Below are 14,435 nucleotides of genomic sequence, written 5' to 3'. Positions count from 1 at the left end.
CTAGCATTAACAAGTGCATTCTATGAGCAGGGTAGTATCCTAGAGTTTTTGGCATACATTATCTATAAGGCATATAACCTCATTTTATATAGATGAAGAAACTGAGGTTCAGAGAATTTTAAATAATTTGGCCTAGACTAGAGGAGACAAAACAGATTCAATAGCCCTTAGCATTCCCATTTATTCCCCCCTTGGGTTAACAAGGTTTATTTTACTTCAGTGAGTGCCATTGGTGAGTAAAGATAGGATTTCTTTGCTTTAAAAGGAGTGGTAGTCAAATTAGTGAGCAACTAAGTAAGATTTTAGATTTTGTAAATGGAAAGACTTTGGTTTACTGGTAATATTTCCGACAGAGTATTTTTTTTTTAAATTGAGGTCATAATAGTTTTAGCATTGTGAAATTTAGGTTATACATTAATATTTGTCAGTCACCATATACATGTGCTCCTTCACCCTTTGTGCCCACCTCCCAACCCCCTTCCCCTCCAGTAACCACAAAACTGTTCTCTTTGTCTGTGTGTTAGTTTATCTTCCACATATGAATGAAATCATACAGTGTTTGTCTTTCTCTGGCTTGTTTTACTTAACATAACACCCTCAAGGTCCATCCATGTTGTTTTGAATGGGACAACTTTACCCTTTTTATGGCTGAGTAGTATTCCATTGTGTGTGTGTGTGTGTGTGTGTGTGTGTGTGTGTTTGTTTGTGTATATGTATGTATGTATATATACATACCACATTCTCGTCATCCAATCATCAGTCGATTGGCACTTGGGTTGCTTCCACATCTTGGCTATTGGGAATTATGCTGCAGTGAACATAGGGGTTCACAGGTCTCTTTGAATTGTTGTCTCTTTGAATTGCTGATTTCAAGTTGTTTGGATACATAAGTAGTAGTGGGATAGCTGGATCATACGGTAGTTCTATTTTTAATGTTTGGAGAAATCTCCATATTGTTTTGCATAGTGGCTGCAGGCTGCACCAATTTGCTTTCCTACCAGCAGTGTATGGGGGTTTCCTCTTCTCCACATCCTCTCCAACCTTTTGCTATGTTTTGTCTTTGTGATTATAGCCATTCTAATGGGTGTAAGGTGATATCTTAGTGTAGATTTGAGTTGTGTTTCCTTGATGATTAGTGATGTTGAACATCTTTTCATGTGCCTATTGGCAATCTGTATATCTTCTTTAGAAAAATGTCTGTTCACATCCTCAGCTCATGTTTTAATCAGGTTGTTTGATTTTTTGTTGTTCAGTTGTGTGATTTCTTTATGTATTTTGGAGTTTAACCCCTTGTTGGATATATGACTTGCAAATATTTGCTCCCAGTTGGTGGGTTGTCTTTTCATTTTTTTCCTGGTTTCTTTTGCCTTGCAGAAGCTCTTCAGTCTGATGAAGCCCCAATTGTTTATTTTTTCTTTTGTTTTCCTTGCTTGAGTAGACATGGTATTCGAAAATATCCTTCGAAGATTGATGTCAAAGAGTGTATTGCCTATATTTTCTTCTAGGAGTTTTATGATTTCAGGTCTTAGCTTTAAGTCTTTGATCCCTTTTGAATTAATTTTTGTGTATGGCAAAAGATAATGGTCTACTTTTATTCTTTTGCATGTGACTGTCCAGTTTTCCCAACACCATTTATTGAATCGACTTTCCTTTCTCCATTGTATGTTCTTAGCTCCTTTGTTAAGATTAACTGTCCATAGTTGTGTGGTTGTATTTCTGGGCTTTCAGTTCTGTTCCATTGATCTGTGTGTCTGTTTTTGTACCAGTACCATGCTGTTTTGATTACTATAGCTTTGTAGTATAATTTGAAGTCAGTGATTATGATTCCTCCAGCTTTGTTCTTTTTTCTCAGGGTTGCTTTAGCTATTTGGGGTCTTTTGTTATTCCATATGAATTTTGGGATCCTTTGTTCTATTTCTGTGAAGAATGTCATTGGGATTCTGTTTTGGATTGCATTGAATCTGTAGATTGCTTTAGGTAGTATGGACATTTTAACAATATTGATTCTTCCAATCAATGTACATGAAATATCTTTCTATTTTGTTATGTCATCATTGATTTCTTTCATTCATGTCTTATAGTTTTCATTGTATAGGGCTTTCACCCCCTTGGTTAAATTTATTCCTACATATTTTATTCTTTTGTTGCCATTGTAAATGGTATTGTATTCTCAAGTTCTCTTTCTTAGTTCATTATTAGAGTATAGAAATGCAACTGAGTTTTGTAAGTTGACTTTGTACCCTGCAACTTTGCTGTAGTTTTTATTATTTTTAATAGTTTTCCAATGGATTCTTTAGGGTTTTCTATCTATATATGTAAAATCATGTCATCTGCAAACAGTGAGAGTTTCACTTCTTCATTACCTATTTGGACTTCTTTTATTTCTTTTTCTTGCCTAATTGCTCTGGCCAAAATCTCCAGTACTACATTGAATAAGCATGGGGAGAGTGGGTGCCCTTGTCTTGTTCCTGTTATCAGAGAGACGGCTTTCAGTTTTTCCCCATTGAGTATTCTTTTGGCTGTGCATTTGTCATATATGGCCTTTATTATGTTGAGGTACTTTCCTTCTGTACCCATTTTATTCAGAGTTTTTATTATAAATGGATGTTGGATCCTGTCAAATGCTTTCTCTGCACCTATTGAGATGATCATGTGATTTTTCTTCCTCATTTCATTAATGTGATGTACAATGTTGATTGATTTGGGGATGTTGAACCATCCCTACATCCCAGTATAAATATCACTTGATCATAGTGTATGATCTTTTTAATGTGTTGCTGCATTCAGTTTGCCAATATTTTTTTTGAGGATTTTTGCATCTATGTTCATCAGTGATATTGGCCTGTAATTTTCCTTCTTTGTGTTGTCCTTGTCTTGCTTTGGGATCTGAGTAATGTTGGCCTTGTAGAATGTGTTAGGAAGGGTTCCCTCTTCCTTAGTTTTTCAGGATAGTTTGAGAAAGATAGGTATTAAATCTTTGAATGTTTGGTAGAATTCTCCAGAGAAGCCATCTGGTCCTGGACTTTTATTTTTTGAGAGGTTTTTGATCACTGTTTCAATCTCTTTATTTGTGATGGTGTATTCAGATTCTCTGTTTCTTGTTAGTTCAGTTTTGGGATGTTGCATCAGTCTAGGAATTTATCCATTTCTTCTAGATTGTCCCATTTGTTGGCATATAGTTTTTCATAGTATTCTCTTATAATCCTTTGTATTTCTGAGTTATCTGTTTTGATTTATTGTCTTTCATTTCTATTTATTAGAAACTACTCTCTTTTTTTCTTAGTGAACCTGGTTAAGGGTTTGTCAATTTTGTTTATCTTCTCAAAAAACTAGATGTTTGTTTCATTGATCCTTTCCCCTGTTTCTTTTTTTGCTTCAGTTTCATTTATTTCTTCTCTAATTTTTATTATTTCCCTCCTTATGCTGACTTTGGCCTTTGTTCTTTTTTATAATTCTGTTAGTTGTAGTTTAAGATTGCTTATTTGAGATTTTTCTTGTTTGTTAAGGTGGGCCTGTATTCCTATGAATTTCCCTCTTAGGACCACTTTTGTTGCATCCCATATGAGTTGGTATGGTATATTTTCATTCTCATTTGCCTCTGGATATTTTTTTATTCCTCCTTTAAGTTCTTCAATGATCCATGGTTGTTCAGTAGCATGTTGTTTAGTCTCCACGTTTGTCAATTTCCCAGCTTTTTTCTTGTAGTTTATTTCTAGTTTCATAGCATTATGGTTGGAAAAGGTACTTGATATGATTTCAATCTTCTTAAATTTATTGAGGCTTGCCTTGTTTCCCAACATATGGTCTTGAGAATGTTCCCCATGTGCACTTGAGAAGAATATATATTCTGTTGTTTTTGGATGGAGTGTTATTATCTATCTATTAAGTCCATCTCATCTAATTTTTCACTTAAATCCACTATTTCCTTGTTGACTTTCTGTCTTGGTGACCTATCCATTGATGTAAGTGGGGTGTTAAGGTCCCTTGCTGTTATTGTATTGCTGTTAATATCTCTTTTTAGGTCCGTAAATGGTTGCTTTAAGTATTTTGGTGCTTCTGAGTTAGGTTCATATGTATTTATAAGTGTCATGTCTTCTTGGTGGAGTGTCCCTTTTATCATTTTATCATATCCCTTCTTTGTCCCTCATTATCTGCTTTGTCTTAAAGTCTACTTTGTATGGCATAAGTATGGCAACACCTGCTTTCTTTTGTTTGTCATTAGCTTGGAATATCGTCTTCCAACCCTTCACTCTGAGTCTGTATTTGTTTTTAGAGCTGAGATGTGTTTCTTGGAGGCAGCATATTGTTGGGTCTTGTTTTTAAATCCATCCTGACACTCTGTGTCTTTTGATTAGAGGATTCAATCCATTTAGATTTAGAGTGATTATTGATATATGAAGGCTTAATGTTTCCATTTTATAGCTTGTTTTCTCGTTCTTCTGCATTTCCCTTATTTCTCGTCCCATATATTTTGGACTACCAGTCCAGTTTGGTAGTACTCTATGATGATTTTCTTAGTGTTCTCTTTTTTATCATTTGTGTCTCTGTTCCGATTATTTGTTTAGTGGTTATCATGAGGTTTCTATAAAATTTTCTGATAGTCTCTTATTTCCTTAGACTAAGCTAATTCCATATTTATCCTCTTCCCCTCCTAAGTTATTATTGTCACAACTTATTCCATCTTGTATATGAGTTTGTGGTTAAAATGACAAGATAATATTTATTTTCGATGATTTCCTTCCCTTTTTCTTTAATTTTATAATTGTTTGCTAACCTGTTCTGATAGAGAGCTGAAATGTTCTGATTTTGTCTACCTATTTATCTCCTTGCTCAAGGCTTCATAAACCTTTTTTTCAGGTATGAGAGCTTCTTGATCATTTATTGTATAGTGGCATCTTCTGGTGATGAACTCCCTTAGCTTTTGTTTATCTGGGAAAGTTTTTATTTCTCCATCATATCTGAAGGATATTTTTGTTGCATGGAATATTCTTGCCTGAAAGTTTTTGTTTTTCAGAATTTTGAATATATCATTCCACTCTCTCCTAGCCTGTACAATTTCTGCTGAGAAATCTGCTGAAAGCCTAATAGGGGTTCTTTGAAAGTTATTTTCTTCTGCCTGGCTGTCCTTAATAATTTTTCTTCATCATTGACTTTTGCCAGCTTTACTACTTATGCATTGGAGAAGGTCTTTTTACATTGATATTATTTGGAGATCTATTAGCTTCTTTCACTCGTATTTCCAGCTCCTTCCCCAGATTTGGGAAGTCCTCAGCTGTTCTTTCTTTGAACAAGCTTTCTGCTCCATTCTCTTCTTCTCTTTCTGGAATACCTATAATCCTTATGTTGCACTTCATAATTAAGTCAGATTCTTCTTGGAGAATTTCTTCATTTCTTTATAGTCTTAGTTGTCTCTCCTCCTACATCTGAAGGCTTTCTATATTTCTGTCCTCTGGGCTGCAGATTCTCTCCTCCATAATGTCAGCTCTTGTATTCAGGGAGTCTGGATTTTTCTTTATCTCATCTACTGTGTTTTTCATCTCCAACATTTCTGATTGGTTTTTCTTTATAGTTTCAATCTCTTTTGTGGAGAAGTTCCCAATTTCATTGAACTGTCTATGTGTATTTTCTAGTAACTTGTTGAGAGTTTCTTTTTGGTAGCTATTTTGAATTCTTTGTCTTTTAGATTGTAAATTTCTGTGCCTTCAGGATGGATTTCTGGGTGCTTGTCATTTTGCATCAGGTCTGGAGTATTAATATATTTCTTTTCCTACTTGATGGCTTGGATTTGTGCCTCCACATAGTAATATCATCTGGTTGCAACTTCCACCTGCCACCACTGGGTGGGGTTCAAGAGCTGTGTATTCTGAGCCTACAGTGACCCCAGCTCTCTTGCTCCCAGCTGCTGCTTTTGTATAATCTTCACAGGCACTCTGGCCAACCAGCTGAGCTGGAGCACCACGTAACGTAAGGGACACTTTCTTTTGCCTGCATGATCCCAGGGGCATTCTGCCCTGTTCTCCCTATGTGCTGGCTTGATGAAGACACCCCTACTATAGCCTAGCCACGTCTGTGTGGGACTTTCCCATGGGCTATGAGGGAACTTGGAGAGTGAAGGTGTTCCCGCAGTGGGCTGCCCCTCCCCACCTCCTCTCAGAGTCTTGCACAGCCCCACACTCTGTTTTGCTGCCACTGGGGGAGGGAGAGGAGAACCCCTTTCCTCCGTGAGTTCCAGCACCTCCATCTTCAGACCTGTGGCTGCAAGGGTCTCTCAGAGATCTTTTGTGTTGTGTGAATATCCTCTGTTGGTATGAGAAGGTTCTTTTCATTCTATCTTAGTCGGGGAGCAGGGGGAGAGTCTAAGGGAAGAGCTCACTCTGCCATGAAGCTTACATCACTTGTCATTCCCATTTTAATTTCCATGCTTCAGACTGAGTAAGTCCTTCCCTCCTGTCTGCTCATTGTTTTTGTTGCTGCTGCTATCATAGTTTTCTCTTTATAGTGAGTCTCTTTGTAAATATCCTAATGAATCTGCTGACTGGCTGCAAATCTTGGTCTTTCTGCTCTGCTGGCCATTTCAAAGAAATCATCAAATACACATGATGTGCCTACTATGCACAAGCTCTGGACCATAATAGCTAACATGTTTGTGGTGGGCAGTAACGCTGCTCAGCAAACATTTTCATTTCTTCTCCTTTGGGGCTCAAGGAGTATCTTCTAGCTCCTCTTATAGTTGAGTGAGGCCATGTCATTAGTCTTGGTCATTGAGTTGTGAGCTGAAGAGTCATGTGTCACTTCCAGGCCAGGTATTCAATTGCTGGTGTGAGCATTAGACATGATGGCTGGCAACATTTGAGTTGGCATTGCTCTATTAGTCTCAGGCCCTGAGTGACAATGGTGAGGAAAACTACCTTGCCTGTGTTACACAGACATGTAGTGTGATAAAGAAATAAGTCACTGTACTGGTGGAGGTTGATTGTTATGGTAGCTGAACATAACTGGCCTTGATTGATATTGATATTGAGTCTTTATTATATACCAGGTTCAGTCAGTAAATGACTTATGTGCCTTATCTTCACAACAATCATCTGAAGTGATATAATTATCCCCATTTTACACACCAGGAAACTAGGGCTTAGAGGGTTTTAGTAACATGCACAAGGTCGTCCAGATAATCCAAACCTAATCCTGAGTCCAGCTCCTGGACTTTGACTTACTATGCTATGCTGGGCTCAGATGCTCTTTCTTAATAGTTTAGCCTATTTTAATTCACCAAAGATATTTGGCTTCTTTTCCTCTTCTAACCTTCATCTGAATCTGTACTAGTGGACTCTTCTGGGTAGGACTTGCATTAATACTGGGAAACAGGAACATATCCCTTGTTGCAGGATTATTGTTGTTTGCTAATTTAGGTAGAAGTTTATACCAGGCCTAGGTCAGTTCAGAATGAAATGAAACTAGCACCAACTAGCATGTTCATTCAGCTGGGTATTACCCTAGACTCTATAACAAATTATCTTATAAATCAAAACATTCATTTTGTATAGATGATGAAACTGGGCCTCAGAGAGGTTTAAGTAATTTGGTCTTGGATAAAAGTGACAAACTGAGATTCAAACACAGTGCTGATGTGAAGATCTGTGCTGTATTCATAACACTATGCAGCAGGTTTCATGTGCACAGAGAAAGCTGGTTGTTTCCGTCTCATTGTGGAGTGGAGGATTCTAGCTTGTCTTCCACTGAACACCAGACCTACAAGATTCTCTGTGTAACTAAAGGATTCCATGGTCAAGTTAATTTGAGAAGTAAAGCATACTAAGTCACCACTTTTGGTGATTCATGACACACGTTAACATAGTACAATCTTGGAGAAATTCTTCAGTTAAGAAATCTACTGAACGTTGTATAAGCCAAAGTTTCCCAAACTTAATTGACTACTGAACACCCCCACCAAACTCTGCTATTGATTTAAACATCCTAAAACGTGAATTCATTTTTCTGAGTACTTGTTGAGAGATTCTATTGTAGAAAATTAAATGTAGAATTTGATACTATGTTGGAATCAAACATAAGCATTACTTCCTGGGAAAACAAATGAATATCTCTTATTTCCTTCTTATTGACTTAACACAGAGAGTATTTTGACTTAACTCAAATAGTTCCTGGTCCAGATCAGGATAGTCAGAAAGATAGCACCACGTTGCTTTGATGGCTTTTGCTTAATTACTAACATGGGGGCATATGTTGTTTTTGCTTTTTCCTTTCTTACTATCTTAACAGAATTCTTCTGTCCTATGGTTCTTGGTTCATGTATGGATTATGTGACCAATTTAGACCAATGAGAATCCTCCTTGGGGCTTTTCCACCAGTGCTATTGGAGAAGATGTTCTCTTTTCCTCTCATATTGCTAAGACCTAGAATGTGAGTCTTGCACTGCCAGTGATTATAATGTTTATATACATGACTAGAGCCTCAGAATTGATCCCTGATGGCAATGCTTGAGTCCATGGGTCCTGCTGTGTCTGAAGCCACAAGTTTTATCCCCAGATCTTTTGGTTTTGTAAGCAAATTCTCCCTTCTTCATCCCTTCTTCCTTTCCTTCCATTCTCCCTTCCTACATTCCTTTCTTCCTTCCTTCCTTCTTCTCTCCCTTTCTCTCTCTTTCTTCCTTGCTAGTAATTTAAGATTGCTGCTGCTACTATGAATTGACAGAGTGCTGTGGATAAATCTACCTTCAACAAACTCAGGTAAACTGGTGGGATTTTCCCCCAAAGCTTTGGACATTACTGAACTACTAAATAATAGAGAATGTCCAAGTAAGTGCAACAAAGACTAGGAAACCTCTCTCAGTGCTAACAGAACTGGGGAGTTTCAGAATATATCATAATTTTTCACTGCTGTAATCCTAGCAGCTAAAATCCTAGCAGCTGTAAATCCTGGCTATGATGAAAGGTGTTCAAGGAATATTTTTTGACTGATTTAATTAACACAAATAGCTTTATTTTTCAAGAAAGATAAATCCCTTCTCTTTCTTTAAGTACTGATCTCTAACAGGGTACCAGAGACTTAGAATTATGAAATAACTCTATTTTCTAATTGAGTAGACATGTAGACACAAATATAAAACATATTAAAAAATAAATCTCTAGGAGTGGTTTGTTCTGAACGATTAAAAGATGCTACTTGAGTCAATCCTTTAGAGTGTACTGGCAGGTTAATTTAAGTAATAACTAATGTTTATTAAGTACTCAACTGTGTTCAGTAATCTGTGCTAAATGTTTAAATGTATTATCTCATTTAATTCCGATGAGGCATACTACTGTTTCTCCCATTTTACACGTGAGGAAATTAAGGCTTAGAGAAGTTAAGTAATTTGCCCAAGATCATACAGCTGGTAAAGTGGGAGAGGTAGAATTCAGCCTCAGGATTGTCTTCCTCTAGAACTAATGTCTTTACCCCTGTATTATGCCATAAGGACACATTACTCTTTACTTTGGTCTCATGTATGGATGAGATGATGAAGGCCAGGAAGTGAGTCTATCCCCAATTACTGGACTAGTAGACTTTATAGCTGTTGGGTTTTAAGTCTCTTGAAATTCAATGTTATTCTTGTAATTGTCAACACCAGCGCTCATTTAGAATTCTCACTCAGGTAGTCCATCGGGTGTTGGTATAACTCGTGAATGTGAGCAATTCCTGTGAAACTATCATTGTCATTTGATGTTCCTGATTGTAAGCTTGTAGATGGTGACAGCAAAAGTAGGGTGCTTTACTTTGAGAGTAGGCTATCAGGCATACATTTGAAAGTAAATGAGTTCCCCCAAAACTCCAACGTCAGCTGAGCTGTGTGAGTGAGCAATCTCCCCCCCACCCTTTTTTTCTGTTCTTACTTTATTCAGTGGTCTTTGGCTCTTAAGACAGTTAGTGAATCATCTGGAGATATAAAACATGTGATGTTTGGAAAATTGAGAAGAAGTAAAGATTCTTCTCTTATGCCATGATCTAACCTTTTTTGGTATCTGGCTGGGACATGACACAATCTTCCCCCTATTTGCATTAGCCAATGCCACAAAGATTCTGGCCTGATTAGGGACATCCATTAGCCTCAGAGATCACTACCCTTTCCCTCTTTTCAACTACATTTAATGAACAAGTATATCTTGTTTGCGTGACGTTTAATTTTATACAATGTTAATTTAAGAAATGGATTAGTACAGTGGATATATTAATGGCTATGTCTCTTCAATCTATTACTGAGCTGTCAGTTTATCCCTGAGAAACTATTACTGGGCCAGGACCATGGCTCAATAAGAGTAATTTTGCATTGCTGACGGCTGTGCCCTTGTTTTGTCAAGGCTATATTACAGACATTCTTTATTTTCTAGAAGTCCACATTGTATTGTTTTGGGTATGCAGCTGATTCAGCCTAGATCAGCCCCTAATCTTCCTACACAGGTGTCTTTATCGTGATAATTTTCATTGTTTAGTTATCCTTTGGATGGAAGACATTTGTTCTGTTTTCTTTCTTAGACCTCAGTTTCAGTGGATTGAATAATGACATGTCTCGGTTCATGGTACATGATTCTTATTGCTCTTTGCAAGACTGTTGCTGTTTATTTTTTTCTTTCTTCATTTTTATCTCTATTTTATACCTACTCCCATCTCCCTCTCTTCACTATAGCAATCATTCTAATTGTTTAATTCCTACTTCTTTGCTGTGCATATTTCTTCCAAAATGTGCATTGCTATTTTACGTGAATGAACTTTTAAATTATATCATGTGTCAAATATTTCAGCTTCTTACTCCTTTTTCAATCAATATTGTGCTTTTAAGATATGCTCATGTTGCCATGTAGTCATCTAATCTTTTGCCTCTAACTGCTCTCTTTTGTCTTCCTAAGGCCTTGAAAGGGACCATCAGTGTCTGGCACTCTGACCCACTCAGGTCGTTCACCCTGTTCGTCTTTGCTCGACATCAGAGTGAAGCCATGCTGTGATAATCCCAGAGGAGCTCCTCTGCGTTTATGTGGGGCCCTGATCTCATGATAGGAAGCATGGACACTTTAAAAATTGTTTATCAGTTCCTGAAGGCACAATGATTTTTCTTGCCAGGAGGTAACAGCAAAATCCTACACTGTCATAGAGGCAATGGAAAAAATACTTATTCTGAGGGCAAGCCTCAGTTTCTTCATTAGTAATACAGAGGTGATAATAGTACTTACATCATGAAGTTGCTGAGGTTAATATGAGATAATTTATGCAATCTGTTTAGTCCTGTGCCCGACACATTGATAAATGGCTTGCAATTAATATTCTAAATCCAGCGTTCCATTCCCATTACAATGTGCTGCCTTATGGCAAGAGGATTTGCTCTTTTATTAGTGTGGACATTATATGGATTATCTGAAAAATGTGAGAGAAACTAGGGATGGGGACCGATGCTTTGCATCATGCTATTTAATTGTGAGCGGACACACTCATGCTTCATGTGCAACAAACTGTGAAAGCTGAGAGTATGAGCACAGTTCATGGTTGTAATCAAATACAACTTACAACAAAGTTCGTATCTCCCAATCAATATTCATAATTGTTATTGTGTTGCATGGGCATTATGCATAAATGGTAAATGGTGGCTATACACACATCTACTAAGTGTTATTACTCTTACCAGCAGACCATGTTTTAATTTTCCAGTTGTTCTTCCTATTTCGTTTGGTATTTTTAGTGTCACTAACCTTCTTCCTCATGAGGGAAAGATGTACAGGGCAAAGGGGAACCTGACTCCCGCCATGAGGTGAAAGGCACAGAGGACATTCTAAAAGGAGGATGATGAATGGCCATGCTTGAGGCACTGTGTTATGGTGCAGGGACCTGGCAGTGAGAGAAACCAATGAGTCTCTATTCTCTTTTCTCAGTGAAGAAGGCCTTCAGGAACTTCACTAGGGGGCTCTCAATCATGCCTTTCTCAGGAGAGCAGGAGCTTGGGGTTGGGAGGTAGTGGCTGCAAAAAGGATGTAGAAACTGTGCATTCTGGGGCTTGTCCTTAGAAACCCCAAACAACTGAGGCAAGTTCGTGTGACAGCCTTTATCTGTTTGGCTTGACATTCCCTTAACTCAGGGGTTTGCAAGAATGGTCCGCAGGCTAAATCCATCCCACTGCCTGTTTCTGTAAATAAAATTTTATGGGAACACAGCCACCACACCTACTTGTTTTCCTATTGCCTCTGGCTGCTTTCATGCCATAAAAACAGAGCTCAGTAGTCAGGACAGAGACCTTAGTAGTGGGAAAAGTCTAAAATATTTACTCTCTGGACTTTTACAGAAAAAATTTGCTGACAGCTGCTCTAACTCAATGTAACACTTTCCTTTTCACAGATAAATATTAGGGGGCAGCACAGGACAGTGGTGGTGAGCATGCACTTTGAAGTCAGACAGAGCAATGGCTGCAACTTTCTGTATGACTTAGGTCCCTATTTTCTCTTCTGTAAAGGAGTAAAAAATATGCTACCTCATAATGTTCTTGTGAAGAATCAATATGATAACGCATGCAAGGTGCTTGGTGGTGCCTGGAATTTAGTAAGCATTCAACGCATATTAGCTTCTTGTAAAAGTCAAAAGGTTGATATACAACTGAACATGAGAAGTAGAACACTGTGGGTAAGATGTAAAATCACTCTGGCTGTTTGTCTGTGTGATGGGAAAGCATCTTATGATTGATTGTAAGGGAATGGTTGAAGGGTGGCCTGGGTTGTTGGAGGTGAATTATGCCCAAACATTTCCCAGGGTCTAGCCTCGTCACTTTAAGTGCATAAAGTGCAAATGGAGGCTCTCCACCATCAATCTTGGTGTCTGCTCACACATGCAGGGAGCTGAGGAGGACATAAGGGCTTCTTTCAGTTAACGGGGGGTGTCTTCTGTCCTCCTGCATCAGTGGGGCTCAGGTCAGATCAGATGCCCAGGAGTGACAGCCTATTACCAAGTGCAATGACCATTCACTCAGGGAACCAGAAGGGGTGTGAACTGATGGTTCATTTCAAATTAATGGGCATTCAGGGTCTTTCCCCATAGGTGCTGGAAGTCTAATTTGGGAAGCATTTCACAAGATAGAGAATGCCAAGTTAAAACTCCAAATTAGAAAATCTCATTACCATTGAGTGGCAATGAGATCATTTTCTGCCAGTCTTGCTCTAAGAGCCATGCTCTCTGTGCAGCTGCCATTGAGCGTGATAAGACCAGATTGGTTAGCTCCAATGTAAGGATTTAACTATTTCCTTCCATCACACTTTGATTCTGTTGATATAATACGATGCTGCTATTATTGTATGAAGTATTATTTTTTACATACTGTTGTTTGCCCTTTATGACTTACTCATGTATCTGGCATTTACAACAGGCTCTTAAAAGTAAGCCACTGATCTTAGCTGATGGTGATGATGAACAAAATTTTGTGAGCGTGAATTCTTCTAAACATTGGGTTAAGCATAATATCCTCATTTGGATCTAGCGTATAGTCTGGCATATATTAAGTGCTCAATAATTATTTGTTGAACAAAGTTTGATGATAAAACAATAAATATCTATAGTTCCCATGTTTATGGATTTCAAGGTGTGAGTGGCAAAGTTAGACATTAAGCCTATTATATATGATGATCAACTCTGTGAGGTAAGTATTTACAGATGAATAAGTTGATGCTCAGAGAGGTTAAGTGACCTGCTTAATGTCATACACTAGTACATGGCAAAGCCAGGATTTGATCCTAGGTCCAACCCTGCTCTCTGCATCTTTAAACTCTCTTGCACTACATAGATAAGTATTTTCTCAGATATAACAGGTTTCTGGTGAGCTAGCAACTTGAAGAATATGATAAGCACACCTCCAGATAGGAATAACCTTTGTTTGGGGCACTAGGTTGCAAAGAGTACTGCTTATCTGGGGTGATTGATCTGGGCATCAGAATATTTTCCAGTAAGAGTGGTTGGGTCCACAGGGCTCAGGAGTCCTCACCTATATATTTAGAGCAGTGTTTCTCAGTGTGGACTCAGGCCACTTGCGTCAGAGTCACCTGGAATGCTTGATAAAAATGCAGCTCTCTGGGCTCATTCCAGAACTGCCAAATCTGAATTTTTACATAGCCCTCCAAGAAATTTTTATGCACGTATAAGTTTGAGAACCACTATTTAAAAGGATGGGCCAGTCAGGGTTCAGTAAAGACAACAGAAGCCATCTTAGGTATTTTGAATAGGAAACCATTTAATAAAGGAGATTAGAAGGTTACACCACCGTTGAAAGGCTAGAGAGCAAAGGTCAGCATGGCCACTCCAGGCTTTCAGGAATCCTAAAGGGTAAAGGTTTCAGGTAGTTTGCTACTTATCTTGGCTGGCTGTCACTCCCAGGTGGGTGAGCCTCAGGAAGACAGCTGAAAGCCTCGAGCAAAACC

At 38.2% G+C, this 14,435-nt stretch overlaps 1 long non-coding RNA gene across 1 annotated transcript in view; it reads left to right on the top strand.

Annotated features, from left to right (window-relative positions):
* Nucleotides 1–14,435, top strand: part of LOC138916568 (uncharacterized) — a 298,642-nt gene that overhangs the window by 167,309 nt on the left and 116,898 nt on the right. The gene's annotated exons all lie outside the window — the stretch shown is intronic.

Source organism: Equus caballus, chromosome 12 (assembly GCF_041296265.1).
Source record: "Equus caballus isolate H_3958 breed thoroughbred chromosome 12, TB-T2T, whole genome shotgun sequence".
NCBI lineage: Eukaryota > Metazoa > Chordata > Mammalia > Perissodactyla > Equidae > Equus > Equus caballus.
This window is presented reverse-complemented; position numbering and strand designations above follow the sequence as displayed.